The sequence below is a fragment of the Marmota monax genome, unplaced genomic scaffold, assembly GCF_021218885.2.
Source record: "Marmota monax isolate L192 unplaced genomic scaffold, Marmota_monax_Labrador192_F-V1.1 WCK01_AAM20220418_F8-fsc00442, whole genome shotgun sequence".
NCBI classification, from domain to species: Eukaryota; Metazoa; Chordata; class Mammalia; order Rodentia; family Sciuridae; genus Marmota; species Marmota monax.
Window position 1 is genome coordinate 159,750 of NW_026692662.1, and position 15,276 is coordinate 175,025.

At 49.8% G+C, this 15,276-nt stretch overlaps 1 long non-coding RNA gene across 1 annotated transcript; it reads left to right on the top strand.

The window, feature by feature from the left end:
- The first annotated feature begins 897 nt into the window (after positions 1 to 897).
- Positions 898 to 15,009, top strand: LOC131424247 (uncharacterized). Its single transcript, XR_009226952.1, has 3 exons — positions 898 to 1,043; positions 1,794 to 1,813; positions 12,993 to 15,009. It is a non-coding gene; the product is annotated as an uncharacterized LOC131424247 (long non-coding RNA).
- The last annotated feature ends 267 nt before the right edge of the window (positions 15,010 to 15,276 follow it).

Consider the following 15,276-nt stretch of genomic DNA (forward strand, 5'->3'; position numbering starts at 1 on the left):
ATCAGCCTTGACCTTGATCTCAGGCCCACAGCTCTTGGAAATAAAGAAACTCCCTTGTAAAACAAACAAACAAATAACAGGAAAGAAAAGAAAAGAAACTCCCTTGTTAGACAACCACAATGTTTTACCAAGCTCCGTTGTGCCTGAACCTCTCTACATAACAGTAATTTTAAACAATCAACTTTCTTGAGAGCTTCACAGAGCTCCTAGCAACTATAGTGTGTGACTAAGGAAGAAGCTGCATAATGTTGCTAAATCTGTAACCTGCCTAATGACGCAGTGCACAATAATGTACTACTGATGCCAGGGACCTAATATAACATGTTGATATAAATAAAGCTGGCAGCTTGGCCATTTGATCATTCTGCCTCTGTACTTTGCTTCTGTCTTCTTTTGATTTCTTACAGTTGTAGGCCTGGGGTTGGGCTCTGGCTTTCATTGCTGGTCTTCCAATCATTTCTTTCATATGTGGAAGTTAGAGCAAAATAAAGAAATTAAGATGGTAGAGGATCAAATATAAAATGTAGGGAAAGTGATTGGAGTAGGAGGAGATTGGAAAGGGGAGGATACAGAATGCATTTAATAAAACCATGTTACATGAATATGTAAACGCATCATGTGGAATTTCATCTTTATGCATATGCAGAAAGTACCAGTAAAAAACAAGTAAGTAAAAGAGCCAAAGGAAATCGGTAGAGCAGAGGAGGGAGGTGAGGTGGAGAGGGAGGAAATGGGGACTGAAACAAAATTACTTGCATGTGTGATTTTGTCAAAATGAAACCAACTGATATGTATAATTATAGTTCTCTAAATAATAATAATAATAATAGTAGTAGTAATAATAATAATAATAATAATAATAATCCCAAATTGCTGAGGGCCTGGACAAGCTGCCCAGGATGACTTACTTTCCTGTCTGGCTTTGTTACACACAGGGGGATTACTCCATGCACTTTTCAAATCTAACCACACGGTGGCAGTAGAAAACCACCAGCGCCATCCAATTCAGAGCCATTCCTCTGGCAGGACCATCCACAGACCAGGTAAGTTCTGGTCTCTCTTTCCTCTTACCTTGGGTAGATGGGTGTGTTCCAGTATGTCATCTAACAACTCCTTTTTTGCACTGGTATACCTGCGTGGTATACTATGTAACTTTGCACTTACAGGGCTGGAAATTGGTGTGGTTTCCCTGCTTAAATACACTCACCATTGGGCAGCTGGGCCTGTTGGTGGTGATCCAGAATTAGACTTTTTGAAAGAATCCAGCAACCATCTAAAGGTAGCAGATGTGTGCTCACACTGCTGGCAATAGTCTTAGTGGTGTTCTTGCAAAGGAAATAATAATAATCTGCCTTTGTGTTGGCCTGTGGCAAAGCAGCACGTCATGGTAAGAGTGCATGGGAAATGAGACTGCCTACCTGGTGGCCAGCATGTGATGGAGGAGGGGATGGACCTGTCACACACTCCACATTGGGGCACACCCCGGGGGGCCTGAGGACCTCTCTGGTCCCACCTCTTAAGGTACCACCACCATGCGCCACATAGTTCCAGGCTGGCAACAAAAGTTCTACACGTGGGCTTTAGGGACACTGGGATCAACCCCAGCACCTAACTCCTGGGTGGGCCCTTGTCCCTATCTATAATGAGTGGCTAGTATTTTACTGAGACAGCTTGGAAGATATTAGGCAGAAAAGCTTACTTGATAATTTCTCCAAACAGATTTTATAAGATATGCATGTATTTTTGCATATTATTTATCATTTTTTGTTTTTGTTTTTGTTTTTATTTTATAGAATTGTTGAAAAATGAAGAGGTGAGTGGTGTTTGTTTTCATTTTGGTGACAAATGTCATAGAAAAATATATTTGATCTACTAAAAATTATGTTCTTGATTGATTTCCATAGAATAAACTATTAATATTCTAAACTAGTCTATATATAATTACTAATCAGTTAAAATTCATATTTGTCCTTGGGGGCCTGAGCTGTGCATACATTGTATATTTAGTATAATCAATTATACACTGTACAACTTTTTCCTTTTTAAATTAGTTACAGTGAGACACATTTGTTCTGACTTTTATCAGGTTTGCAAATGTGTTTTTATTTTCAAAATTCTTATTAATTTTAATATGTTTTTTGTTTTATTTTCATGAGTGAATGACAATTCTGTATATGAGTTTTTGTTCTACCATTTCTTCTGTTTATAAACTAACTCTATAATTTGATTAATTTTCACATTTCTCTTCTAACTCTTCATTTCTATTTTATGATATTTAACCATAACTGGTGTTGCGTTACGTGACAAGTTGTCAACCCACATACCCAGGCAGCATTTCACTTCTCCAATGATCTCTCATTTCTTGGCAGAACATGTTGAATTCTTGTACTAAGACACTAAGACATGCATAACTTTGACAGTTTCTCTGTATTCAGGGACTTTTTTTTTTCTTTGCACTCGCCTTTGTTTTGCTTGGTTTTTGATGTCTCTCAACCTTGTTCTTCCAGGGGATGTTTGTCTAGTGAGCCAGTGCCCTCCAGGACTTTGCACTTGCTACTTGTCCTCTTTCCCAGGAGATGCCCTTTTGTGGTCATTTCCAAGTGTACTCTGCTCCCCCATAATGCTGGCCCTTTCTAGCTAAGTCTGAGTGTCCTCCAGGCCCTGAGCTGTATGGACACTGGACTTCCACTGCATGCAGCTCTGCAACTGTGGAAGGTGGGATGCCTCTCCTCTTCCTGTGAGTCCCAGTGAGCACCCTGCTCAGGGTGCCTGGTGCACAGCCCTCAGCTGTAGGAAGAGTGGCCTTCTCTGCAGCGTGTGCTGTGTTTGCTTTTATTTGCTCTTTATTTTTCAGAACACCAAGGAGAATACCAAGGAGACTTGAGCTCTTTTAAATTTCTTGGTCCAGGGCTAAACTGTCTTACAACATCTGAACTTAACAGAACTTCAGGGTTCATGATCATTCCTTTATGTTCACTGATCTCCTATTTACCTGCACTTCATGCCACTGGCTGAGGTAGATTATCTGAGAATAGGAGCCAAGGACCCTTTCTAACATAGCATTGTTTTTGTGTGTTTTGTTGCTTTGTACAGAGAAAACAGAAGATGAGAACGGTGACAGCTCCATTTGACTCATAAATTGTGGAATATTTGAATATTCCACACTTGATGTTTTTTTTTATTATGGGAAGAAAGCCAAAATGTGCAGACACACTAAATGACCTAAAATAGTACTTAAGACAACCACAATATCTTTCTTCCATATTTCAACAAAATACATATAAGCATGTGTAGGACGGTGAAATTTGTTAGGTGTAGACCAAGAAAGGGGAATAGCACATGAACTGAAGCATGGTATGGAAGAGCCCATGATTCTTCCAGTGCAGACCAGAAGTGGCCAAGGGATCCTGCTGCAGAGACCCATGGCAGACTGTGAGGAGGACAGGTGAGCCAGGTGATCTCACTGCAGAGACCCAGGACAGACTGTGAGGAGGACAGGTCAGCCAGGGGATCTCACTTCAGAGACCCAGGGCAGGCTGTGAGGAGGACAGCTGAGCAAGGGGTACTCACTGCAAAGACCCCTGGTGGGCTGTGAGTATGATAACTGAGCCAGGTTATCTGACTGCCGAGACCCAGAGCAGGCTGTGAGGAAGACAGATGAGCCAGGTGATCTGACAGCAGAGCTCCAAGCAGGCTTTAGGGTGGACAGGTGAGCCAGGGGATCTCACTTCAGAGACCTATGCAGGCTGTGAGGAGGTCAAGTGAGCTAGGTGATCTCACTGCAGAGACCCAGGGCAGGCTGTGAGGAGGACAGGTGAGCTAGGTGATCTCACTGCAGAGACCCAGGGCAGACTGTGAGGAGGACAGGTGAGCCAGGAGTTCTGACTGCAGAGACCCAGGGCAGGCTGTGAGAATGACAGGTAAGCCAGAAGATCTCACTGCAGAGACACAGGGGAGGCTGTGAGGAGGACAGGTGAGCCAGGTGATCTGGCTACAGAACCCCAGGCAGGCTTTGGGGAGGACAGGTGAGCCAGGTGATCTCACTGTAGAGACCCAGTGCAGGCTGTGTGGAGGATAGGTGAGCAAGGGTTTCTGACTTCAGAGACCCAGGGCAGTCTGTGAGAAGGACAGGTGATCCAGGTGATCTGACTGCAGATACTCAGGGCAGGCTGTGAGGAGGACAAGTGAGCTTAGGTCATCTCATTGCAGAGACCCAGGGCTGTCTGTGAAGAGGACAGGTGAGCCAGGTGATCTGGCTGCAGAGACCCAGGGCTGGCTGTAGGATAGGTGAGACAGGTGATCTCACTGCACAGATCCAGGGCAGGCTGTGAGGAGGACAGGTGAGCAAGGTGATCTTCCTGCACAGACCCAGGGCAGGCTGTGAGGAGGACAGGTGAGCCAGGTGATCTCACTGTAGAGACCCAGGGTAGATTGTGAGGAGAACAGATGAGTCATGTGATCTGATTGTAGAGTCCCAGGGCAGGCTGTCAGGAGCACAGGTGACTCAGGTGATCTGATTGCAGAGACCCAGGGTAGGCTGTGAAGAGCACAGGTGAGCTAGTTGATCTCACTTCAGAGACCCAGGGCAGGATATGAGGAGGAAAGGTGAGCATAGTGATATCACTGCACAAACCCAGACAAGGCTTGAGGAGGACAAGTGAGCCATGTGACCTGACTGCAGAGACCAGAGCAGGCTGTGAAGAGGACAGATGAGCCAGGTTATCTCACAACAGAGACCCAGGGTGGGCTCTGTGGAGGACAGGTGAGCCAGGTGATCTCAATGCAGAGACCCAGGTCGGGCTGTGAGGAGGACAGGTGAGCAAGGGGTACTAACTGCAGAAACCCCGGTGGGCTGTGAGTAGGACAGGTGAGCCAGGTGATCTCACAGCAGAGACCCAGGGCAGGCAGAGAGGAGGACAGGTGAGCCAGGGGATATGAATGCCAAGACCCAGGGCATGCTGTGAGGAGGACAGGTGAGCCAGGTGACTTGGCTGCAGAGTCCCAGGGCAGGCTGTGAGGAGGAAATGTGAGCCAGGTGATCTCACTGCAGAGACCCAGGGCAAGCTGAGAGGAGGACAGGTGAGACAGGTGATCTGGCTGCAGAGACACAGGGCAGGCTGTGAGGAGGACAGGTGAGCCAGGAGATCTCACTGCAGAGAACCAGGGTGGGCTGTGAGGAGGACAACTGAGCCTGCTGATCTCACTGCAGAGACTCAGAGCTGACTTTGAGGAGGACAGATGAGCCAGGTGACCTGGCTGCAGAGATCCATGGCAGGCTGTAAGGAGGACAGGTGCGCCAGGTGAATTTGCTGGAGAGACCCAGGACAGGCTGTGAGAAGGACAGGTGAGCCAGGTGATCTGAAAGCAGAAACCCAGGGCAGGCTATGAGGAGGTCAGGTGAGCCAGGTGACCTGACTGTAGAGACCCAGTGCAGGCTGTGAGGAGGATAGATGAGCAAAGGGTTCTGACTGCAGAGACCCAGGGCAGGTTGTGAGAATGACAGGTGAGCCAGATGATCTCCCTGCAGTGACCCAGGGCAGGCTGTGAGGAGGACAGGTGATCCAGGAGATCTTACTGCAGAGACCCAGGGCAGGCTATTACGAGCACAGGTGAGCCAAGTGATCTGGCTGCAGAGACCCAGAGCAGGCTGGGAGGAGGACAGGTGAGCCAGGTGAACTCACTGCAGAGACCATGGGCCGGATGTGAGTAGGAGAAGTCAGCCCAGTAATCTCACTGAATAGACACAGGACAGAATGTGAGGAGAACAGATGAGCCAGGTGATCTGACTGCAGAGTACCAGGGCAGGTTGTGAGGATGAGAGGTCAGCCAGGTTATCTCACTGCAGAGACCCAGGGCGGACTGTGAGGTAGACAGGTGAGCCAGGTGATCTCATTGCAGAGTCCCAGGGCAAACTGTCAGGAAGACAGGTGACTCAGGTGATCTGATTGCAGAGACCCAGGACAGGCTGTGAAGAGCACAGGTGAGCTAGTTGATCTCAATGAAGGGACCCTGGACAGAATGTGAGGAGGACAGGTGAGCTGGGTGATCTCACTGCAGAGACCCAGTGCAGGCTGAGAGAAGGACTGGTGAGCCAGGTGATCTCACTGCAGAGTACCAGGACAGGTTGTGAGGATGACAGGTCAGCCAGGTTATCTCACTGCAGAGACCCAGGGCGGGCTGTGAGGAGGACAGCTGAGCAAGGGGTACTCACTGCAGAGACTGCTGGCGGGCTGTGAGTATGATAACTGAGCCAGGTTATCTGACTGCAGAGACCCAGAGCAGGCTGTGAGGAAGACAGATGAGCCAGGTGATCTGACAGCAGAGCTCCAGGCAGGCTTTAGGGTGGACAGGTGAGCCAGGGGATCTCACTGCAGAGACCCAGGACAGGCTTTGAGGAGAATAGGTGAGGCAGGTGACCTGGCTGCAGTGACCAAAGGAAGACTGTGAGGAAGGTAGGTGAGCCAGGTGATCTGGCTGCAGAAACCCAGGGCAGACTCTGAGCAGGACAGGTGAGCCAGGTGATCTCACTGCAGAGACCCAGGGCAGACTGTGAGGAGGACAGGTGAGACAGGTGATCTCATTGCAGAGTCCCAGGGCAAACTGTCTGGAAGACAGGTGACTCAGGTGATCTGATTGCAGAGACCCAGGGCAGGCTGTGAAGAGCACAGGTGGGCTAGTTGATCTCAATGAAGAGACCCTGGGCAGAATGTGAGGAGGACAGGTGACCTAGGTGATCTCACTGCAGAGACCCAGTGCAGGCTGTGAGAAGGACTGGTGAGCCAGGTGATCTGGCTGCAGAAACCCAGGGCAGGCTGTGAGGAGGACAGGAGAGCCAGGTTATCTCACTTCAGAGACCCAGGGCAGACTGTGAGGAGGACAGGTGAGCCAGGTGATCTCACTGCAGAGATCCAGGGCGGGCTGTGAGGAGGACAGCTGAGCAAGGGGTACTCACTGCAGAGACCCCTGGCGGGCTGTGAGTATGATAACTGATCCAGGTTATCTGACTGCAGAGACCCAGAGCAGGCTGTGAGGAGGACAGATGAGCCAGGTGATCTGACTGCTGAGTACCAGGGCAGGTTGTGAGGAGGAAAGGTCAGCCAGGGGATCTCACTTCAGAGACCAACGCAGGCTGTGAGGATACAGAGACCCAGGCCAGGCTGTGAGGAGGACAGATGAGCCAGGTGACCTCACTGAGGAGACCCAGTGCAGGCTGTGAGGAAGATAGGTGAGCAAGGGGTTCTGACTGCAGAGACCTAGGGCAGGCTATGAGGATGACAGGTGAGCCAGGTGATCTGGCTGCAGAGCCCCAGGCAGGCTTTGGGGAGGACAGGTGAGCCAGGGGATTTCACTCCAGAGAGCAAGGGCAGGCTGTGAGGAGAATCGGTGAGCCAGGTGACCTGGCTGCAAAGACCCAGGGCAGACTGTGAGGAAGGCAGGTGAGCCAGGTTATCTTGATGCAGAGACCCAGGGCAGGTCTTGGGGAGGACATGTGACCCAGGGAATCTCACTGCAGAGACCGAGGGCAGGGTGTGAGGAAAATAGGTGAGGCATGTGACCTGGCTACAGTGACCCAGGGAAGACTGTGAGGATGGCAGGTGAGTGAGGTGATCTGGCTGCAGAGACCCAGGGCAGACTGTGAGCAGGACAGGTGAACCAGGTGATCTTACTGCAGAGTATCAGGGCAGGTTGTGGGGAAGACAGGTCAGCCAGGGGATCTCACTTCAGAAACCCAGGGCAGACAGTGGGGAGGACAGGTGAGCTAGGTGATCTCACTGCAGAGAAACAGGGCTGAATGTGAGGAGGACAGTTGAGCCAGGGGATCTCACTGCAGAGACCCAGGATTGGCTGTGAGGAGCACAGGTGAGCCAGGTGACCTGTCTGCAGAGACCCAGTGCAGGCTGTGAGAAGGACAGGTGATCCAGGTGATCTGACTCCAGAGACCCAGGGCAGTCTGAGAGGAGGACAGGTGAGCCTGGTGATCTCACTTCAGAGACCCAGGGCAGGCTGTGAGGAGGACAAGTGAGTCAGGTGACCTTACTGCAGAGACCAGTGTAGGCTCTGAGGAGGATAGGTGTGCAAGGGGTTCTGACTACAGAGACACAGGCCAGGCTGTGAGAAGGACAGGTGATCCAGGTGATGTGACTGCAGAGACCCAGGGCAGTCTGAGAGGAGGACAGGTGTGCCAGGTGATCTCACTGCAGAGACCCATGGAAGTCTTGAGGACAGGTGAGCCAGGTGACTTTACTGCAGAGATCCAGGGCATGCTTTGAGGAGGACAGGTGAGCCAGGTGATCTGGCTTCAGAGACCCAGGGCAGGCTGTGAGGAGGACAAGTTAGCCTGGTCTTCTCAATTCAGAGACCCAGGGCTGGCTGTGAAGAGGACAGGTGAGCTAGGTGATCTGGCTTCAGAGACCCAGGGCAGGCTGTGAGGAGGACAGGTGAGCCAGGTGATTTGGCTGCAGAGACCCAGGGCAGACAGTGAGGAGAACACATGAGCCATGTGATCTGACTGCTGAGTATCAGGGCAAGTTGTTAGGAGGACAGGTCAGCCAGGGGATCTCACTTCAGAGACCAACGCAGGCTGTGAGGAGGCAAGGGAGCTAGGTGATCTCACTGCAGAGAAACAGGGCTGAATGTGAGGAGTACAGTTGAGCCAGGGGATCTCACTGCAGATACCCAGGATAGGCTGTGAGGAGGACAGTTGATCCAGGTGATGTGGCTGCACAGTCCCAGGGCAGCCTGTGAGGAGGACAGGTGAGCCAGGTGACCTGAATACAGAGACCCAGTGCAGGCTGTGAGGAGAATAGGTGAGCCAGGGGATTTCACTGCAGAGACCCAGACCAGGCTGTGAGGAGGTCAGGTGAGCCAGGTGACCTAACTGCAGAAACCCAGTGCAGGCTGTGAAGAGGATAGGTGAGCAAGGGATTCTGACTGCAGAGACCCAGGGCAGTATGTGAGAGTGACAGGTGAGCCAGATGATCTCACTGTAGAGACCCAGGGCAGGCTGTGAGGAGATCAGGTGATTCAGGTGATCTGGCTGCAGAGGCCCAGGCAGGCTTTGGGGAGGACAGGTGAGCCAGGGGATCTCACTGCAGAGACCCAGGGTGGGCTGTGAGGAGGATTGGTGAGCCCAGGTTACCTGGCTCAGAGACCCATGGCAGACTGTGAGGAAGGCAGGTGAGCCACATGATCTAACTGCAGAGACCTTGGGCAGGCTTTGAGGAGGATAGGTGAGCCATGTGATCTGACTGCAGAACCCCAGGAAGGCTTTGGGGAGGACAGTTGAGCCAGGGGATCTCACTGCAGAGTCCCAGGGCAGGCTTTGGGGAGGACTGGTTAGCCAGGTGATCTCACTGCAGAGACTCAGGGCAGGGTTTGAGGAGAATAGGTGAGGCAAGTGACCTGGCTGCAGAGACCCAGTACAGGCTGTGAGGAAGGCAGGTGAGCGAGGTGATCTGGCTGGAGAGACCCAGGGCAGGCTGTGAGGAGGTCAGGTGAGCCAGGTGACCTGCTGGCCAGGTGATCTCACTAAAGAGACCCAGGCCTGGCTGTAAGGAGGGCAGTGGCTAGAAACAGCACCTACTGTCCATAAGGGGATATGCCCAAGAATTGGTATATTTCATTGTCTTTGAAAATGAGCAAATCATTGAAGTTCTCACGTGAATGGGTTATCACAAGTAGATATTGAATTCTAAACATAATGTTTCTGTGTGTCGAGAACAAATTAGATGTTGAACAGCTATAATCTTAAAGAAAAGAGAAGGAACCCAATTTGGGACGTGGTCTCATCTAAATAAACAACTCTAAAGAGTCAACAAATAATAATGTAGCATTTGGTGTTTCATCTTCAAAATCTCAATACATTTATTCTTATTATTTTTAGAAATCTAATAGTTTGGTATCTAGTAATGAAAAATGGTATCTAGTAATGAACCAGAAAATGAGAATAACACAAATAATTGCAGTACAAGGAGAACTTATGTGGGACCTGAGTTTTCTTTTAATTTCAATTCTATTCATTCACTCACTCTTTCATTTACACTCACTCAGAGCGAGAGAAGTAAGTGATAGTTAGGCTCTTTTTTTCTTTTTACATGAATTATGGTGTCAGAGTATACAGGTTTAAATTATGTCTCCATATCTAATAAGTTCCAAGACAGTGCAGATTCTTAACCCCCCGGGGCACAGTTTCCACCTATCACGTGGCTGTGATAATGTCACCTATGATCTAGGGTCATTCTCAGTGTTGGACATGTGCCTCAAAACACCTCCACAGAGTTCCAGACACTGTGGTTGCTATGGCCAGCCTCAGTGGTGTGGTGCTGAGCTGGGAGAAGAGGCTCTTGTCCTGGGCAGTATCTGGACCCTGGGAACCAAAATGAACCTACTGAGTCTTCTGTGAAAAGAGCAGAGCCACCCCATTCATACTGTCACGAGACCACAAGGCACCATCAGCCTGGTGGCCTCTTCCCACCTTCCTGCTCTAGGTACACTGACCCAACCAGAACCTGAAATAGTCAAAATATTTGGCTTCCAATAATGCCATATATTATATATGTCTATGTCTTTACTGTTCTATTTTGTTTTGCCATTCTGAATGCTGATTTTATACGGATTTAGATAAATTTATAACTTTTTAAAAAATGAATAAATTATAATATTTAAATAAGAAAATCTAATAACTGTCTTCTCATTAAGGAAATTCATAGTGTTTTTAAACTGAAAATTAAGTAACCTACCATCATCTCTCTTGTCTGTGCTCACTTACACGTTCATAGAAATATACAAAGCTTATATTTATAAGAAGACAGCAAACTCTCATTAAAATATGTATTCTAAGTCTCATGCAATGAACTAGAAAATGAGAATAACACAAATATTCAGAGTATAATCATGTTGATATCCAACCCCTCACTCATATTCCAACAAATATTGTAAATGTAAAGTATGTTTCTCTGGCATGTAGATGCTCCAGGGATTTGATATAGAGGACACACATTTGCACTGCTCCACTGGGTACCAAACATGATGAAGAAATGGTAACTGAAACCTAAACTCCTCTAAAGGATGTAGCCAAAGTCCAGTTCCAAACAGGCATGATCATGAAACACAGACTAAAATTTAAAAACTATGTTTTATTTATTTATTTATTTATTTATTTATTTATTTTTAGTCATACATGACAGCCAAATGAATTTTGACATATAATACATACATGGAATGTTTTTTATCATGGGAACGCCACACATTTGTAAGGACAGGATCACCACTATTTGAGACCAGGATGCTTCCATTAGAGAGAAGGGACAGTGCTTCCCAGTTAAGTGAACCTTTGGAGACAAAGGAAGGGAAGAACAGGGTGGTCCCCAGAACCTGTCCTGGGGTGAGGTCTCAGGCTAAGGCTGCTAAGAGGTTCCTCCAGGAGAAGATTGGGCTATGTCTCCTGCCACTGAGGGGTCTCAGGAGGGATGAGAGTGTGCAGGCACACCCATGGTGAGGAAGAAGTGAACAGGGCACACTCAGAGCAGCCACAGCCCGTGTCCATCAACAGCAGGACTTGGTCCAGGCTGCACAGACATCTCTCAATCCAGGTTGAGTGACACAGTGAGGACCTCAGACCTACTTCAGTAGCCACAGAAACACCAGCCCAGTGACACTTATAGAGGGGTCACAAGGAACTGCTTGCCCAGCCTTGTCAGTTGAAGGGAAGTGACTCTTGGCAGTGACAGTTGGTTTGGAATGTCCTGTGTTCTGATTCATTTGGAGCTTAGTGGACAAAGGTATCCCTAGTGCTGCCCTCATCTCCAGGAAGGTCCATCGTGATGCTGCTGGCACTGTGAACTTGCTGAACAGTGACCCCCATCTAAATTTCATCCTGTCCTCAGAGGAGCTTCCTTTGATAAAAAGTACATCCCATTTAGATCAGGGACTCAAAATAGATACAGAGGCTGGTCAAGGACCTGAGCCCTAATGGCTTAGCCCTCTCTTCTAAGGTGTCAGCTGTTGTCCCTGCAAAAATCTTTGGTCACAATGTTTGAGTGAGTAGGGGGAGCTGATGGCAAGACAAAAGGAGTCTCAGGTTTGGGGGTCTCTCACGCCAGAGAAGCAAAAACTTAACTGTCTCAGATCCATTGCTTATTAATATTGTTACTCTACCATGTCACTTCTTTCCTCTAAATATCACTGTCCTTAACTATAAGGCAGGTGTCAGCATTTCTACTCAGACCATGTCACAGGTCGACTTGGGGATCATAAGCCATGATGTAAAAGCTCCCAGAAGCTGCAGATCACCTCACCCAACAGTGGAGGAGAGGAGCCCTTCCTCCTCCCCTGCCTTTAACCACCAACTCCCTCCTGGAGGCAGCCACTAGCTAGTGTGTGACTTTTCCTCCCAGATATTTAAAATTGAAAGGCCATGCATGTTTTTGCTGAGCCAGCCATTTTATGCTAAAGCTTCACCTGCATCTGGTTACATTCAGCCTCATGATACAAATAAGGAGGCACATTTCAGTGCTCAAATGACAGTGCAGAGGACCCAGGACACAGGATTGCATGACTTACCCAGGTCCACAGCTCCAGGCTGGTCTGAGCCCAGGCCCTCTGCACCAGCACCCAGGTGCTCAGGCCCTCTGCTCTTCTTCTGGCTCTGCACTGGCTCATCTACAGGAACACAGTTCCTACCCACCCCATCTGCAGGTGTGCTAAGGGCCCTCTCCACGACCTCCCTGAAACCCCACTCTGACTCAGGAGGCTCTATGGGGCACCAGTAAACACTGGCATCCGAATTTGAACTCTCAATCTCAGCAACAATTCCACCTTGGACTAGGAACTTTGTATGGGCCACCAGGAGGAATGGGAGCCATGAGCATCCAGGAAAGCACAGCTCACAGGCCAGCACCATCTGTGGACTCAACATTTCAGGCTGACCCAAGTGTCCATCAGCTGCACAGCTAGGACCTGAGCCCTATTCCTGTCCTCTCCTCCCTCTCCAGGCTTCTTCTGTCCAGGACGGTGGCCCAGCAGCAGCTCCGTCCAGGCTGGTGAAGCAAACTCCTCTGTCCACTCTGGTCCTGTGTCCACAAGGAGCCAACTCCTTGAGGAATTCATGAGCAGCCCCACCAATGTGCTTGCTGACAGGTACTCTGTGTCCTCCTGGCCTCCTGGGGCCCTGCTATAGGAAGAGGCCCATCTAATGCCTAGGTAAGATGGGAAATTGCTGGTTTATCTTATTTTCAAATGAACTCGTATGGAAATCTGACATCACACATGACAGATGACATGGAGGTTTCCTTGGTGGGGTGGACTGCCTCTCTCATCATGTGACACTGGGCCAAGGGGGCATGCCAATGGCAGCACCAGCCTGTCAGCTGTGTGGGAGGGACGTGTCCTGAGCCCCCATCTTCCTCCTGGATCAAGAGGCTTGTAATTTTCCATCAAGACACATGAGAAAGAGTGACATCCCTGACTTTCTTTAGGGGCACTGCACCTGCCTTGGGGCCTTTCACTGGACAGGAGAACACAGGCCTAGGCCCACCGTGCCCAGCCTCCCCTAAGTCTCATTGTTTCCTGTAACTGCCTTGGTCTCAGGATCAACTGTAAACAAGAAGGATCTGGAACCATCCTCACTGAGGGAAGCCCTAGGTGAGGAGAAAGGTGGGCTTTCCTGCTGGCTCTGGCCTGGGAGCCTCCCTCCTGCTTGCTGTAGCTGGGGAGGGCTTGAGATGTGGGGACAAAACTCACCTTGTGGGTGAGGAACCTTGGGCCCCTTTGAACAGACCATTAGTCCTCAGGCATGTGGGTTTGCCTGCCATTTCCACTGATGGATCTGTGTGGTGTCTCCTGAGCAGCACGTGCTCTAGGCTCAGATTTCCTATAACAGCAAAATTGGTAGACTCTACTCCTGAAGTAAAACAAGCAAATCCCACATCCTGATTTCCTGATTACAATGTGGGTGTAGTGGGTGTGTAAACTTCAAATTAACTTCATACTTCAGATTACTTTCATACTTCAATACACACAGTTCACACTCAAATCATGAGTTCACTGTATGCCACCACATCAGGCTTTACTTCAGAGGGTACAGCATAGGCCAGGAGAGCTGGAGGACCCTGCTGCCCACAGGACCTGGGTGAGGAACTGTGCTGCAGGCAGGTTCTCACCTCCAAGACCCACACACTCTGACACAACCATCTTCCTGGGAATACTTTAACCTCTGCTGTGGGCTCAGCACCCATTAGGATGTTTACCCCTGTGGCCTGGCCCCCCATGTGGGGCATGGACCAGGACTGAGTCTGCAGGATCCCATGTTCTTGCTCTTCCATATAATGTGGCATCCAGTGGTGGGGTCCCCTGGGGCTTCACACCTGTCCCTTCCCTTTTTCCCTGAATGTGGTTTTAGCAGGAGGGATCAGAATGCCCTGACCTGGTCTTGAACACCTGGAGAGCTGGGCAGGGCTCCTTCCTTCTGCAGCTAAACCCAGGGCAGCACCTGCCCCCAGCCCTGGTGGGAACCTGAGAGAGGAGGAGCCTGAGGAGGCCTGGGGAGGCTCACTCCAGGCCTCCCCACCTGAGCTGTGACTCTTCACTTCATGTCACCCCAAATATAAATGTCACCACATGTGGACAATCTTTCTCCCATGTCTGGCACCCACCGTGGTGTCTGTGTGGTGCCAGAAACACTGTGGCCAGCAGAGGAGAGAGGCCTCCTTCAGGGGCTGAGGGTCAGGGTGGGACATGGCCTCCTGCCTGGGAGGAGGAAAGGAAAGGCAGGCTCTGTGTAGGAGGGAGGGTGACCTCAGCCTGTGACAGGACACTCCCCAGTATCCCTTTCCAGCCTCCCTAAGGAAGAACATCCTGGGCTCTTCTGAAGGACTGAACAAAGGACTGTGGGTGTTTCAGGTAAATGTAAATATAAATGGACTCAGGTTTGATTTTCCCTTTGCATTGCCAATTCCTGGGGAATACATTATAGTAATTAGCACCCGATGGTCTGCAGGGGTCAGCACAAGCTGAGACCACTGGGCTGGGAAATGCCTTCTGTTGGCCCAGATCTGCAGCTCCCTTCTCATGGCCACACTGCCCTGGAAGTCCTTTTCCTCTGGATCCTAGGTTCCCAGGGGCACTGAGGGGGGGGACCCTGCTGTGTGGGATTGACATGTAAATGGGGGCACCTGCAGGCAGCCCCTGGCCTTGGGCTGCAGAGGGAGGATTTCTAGGGGCAGCAGGAAGACAGCAGGACACCTGACCTGGGAGGGGAGGGGGGTTCCCTGTGCTAAG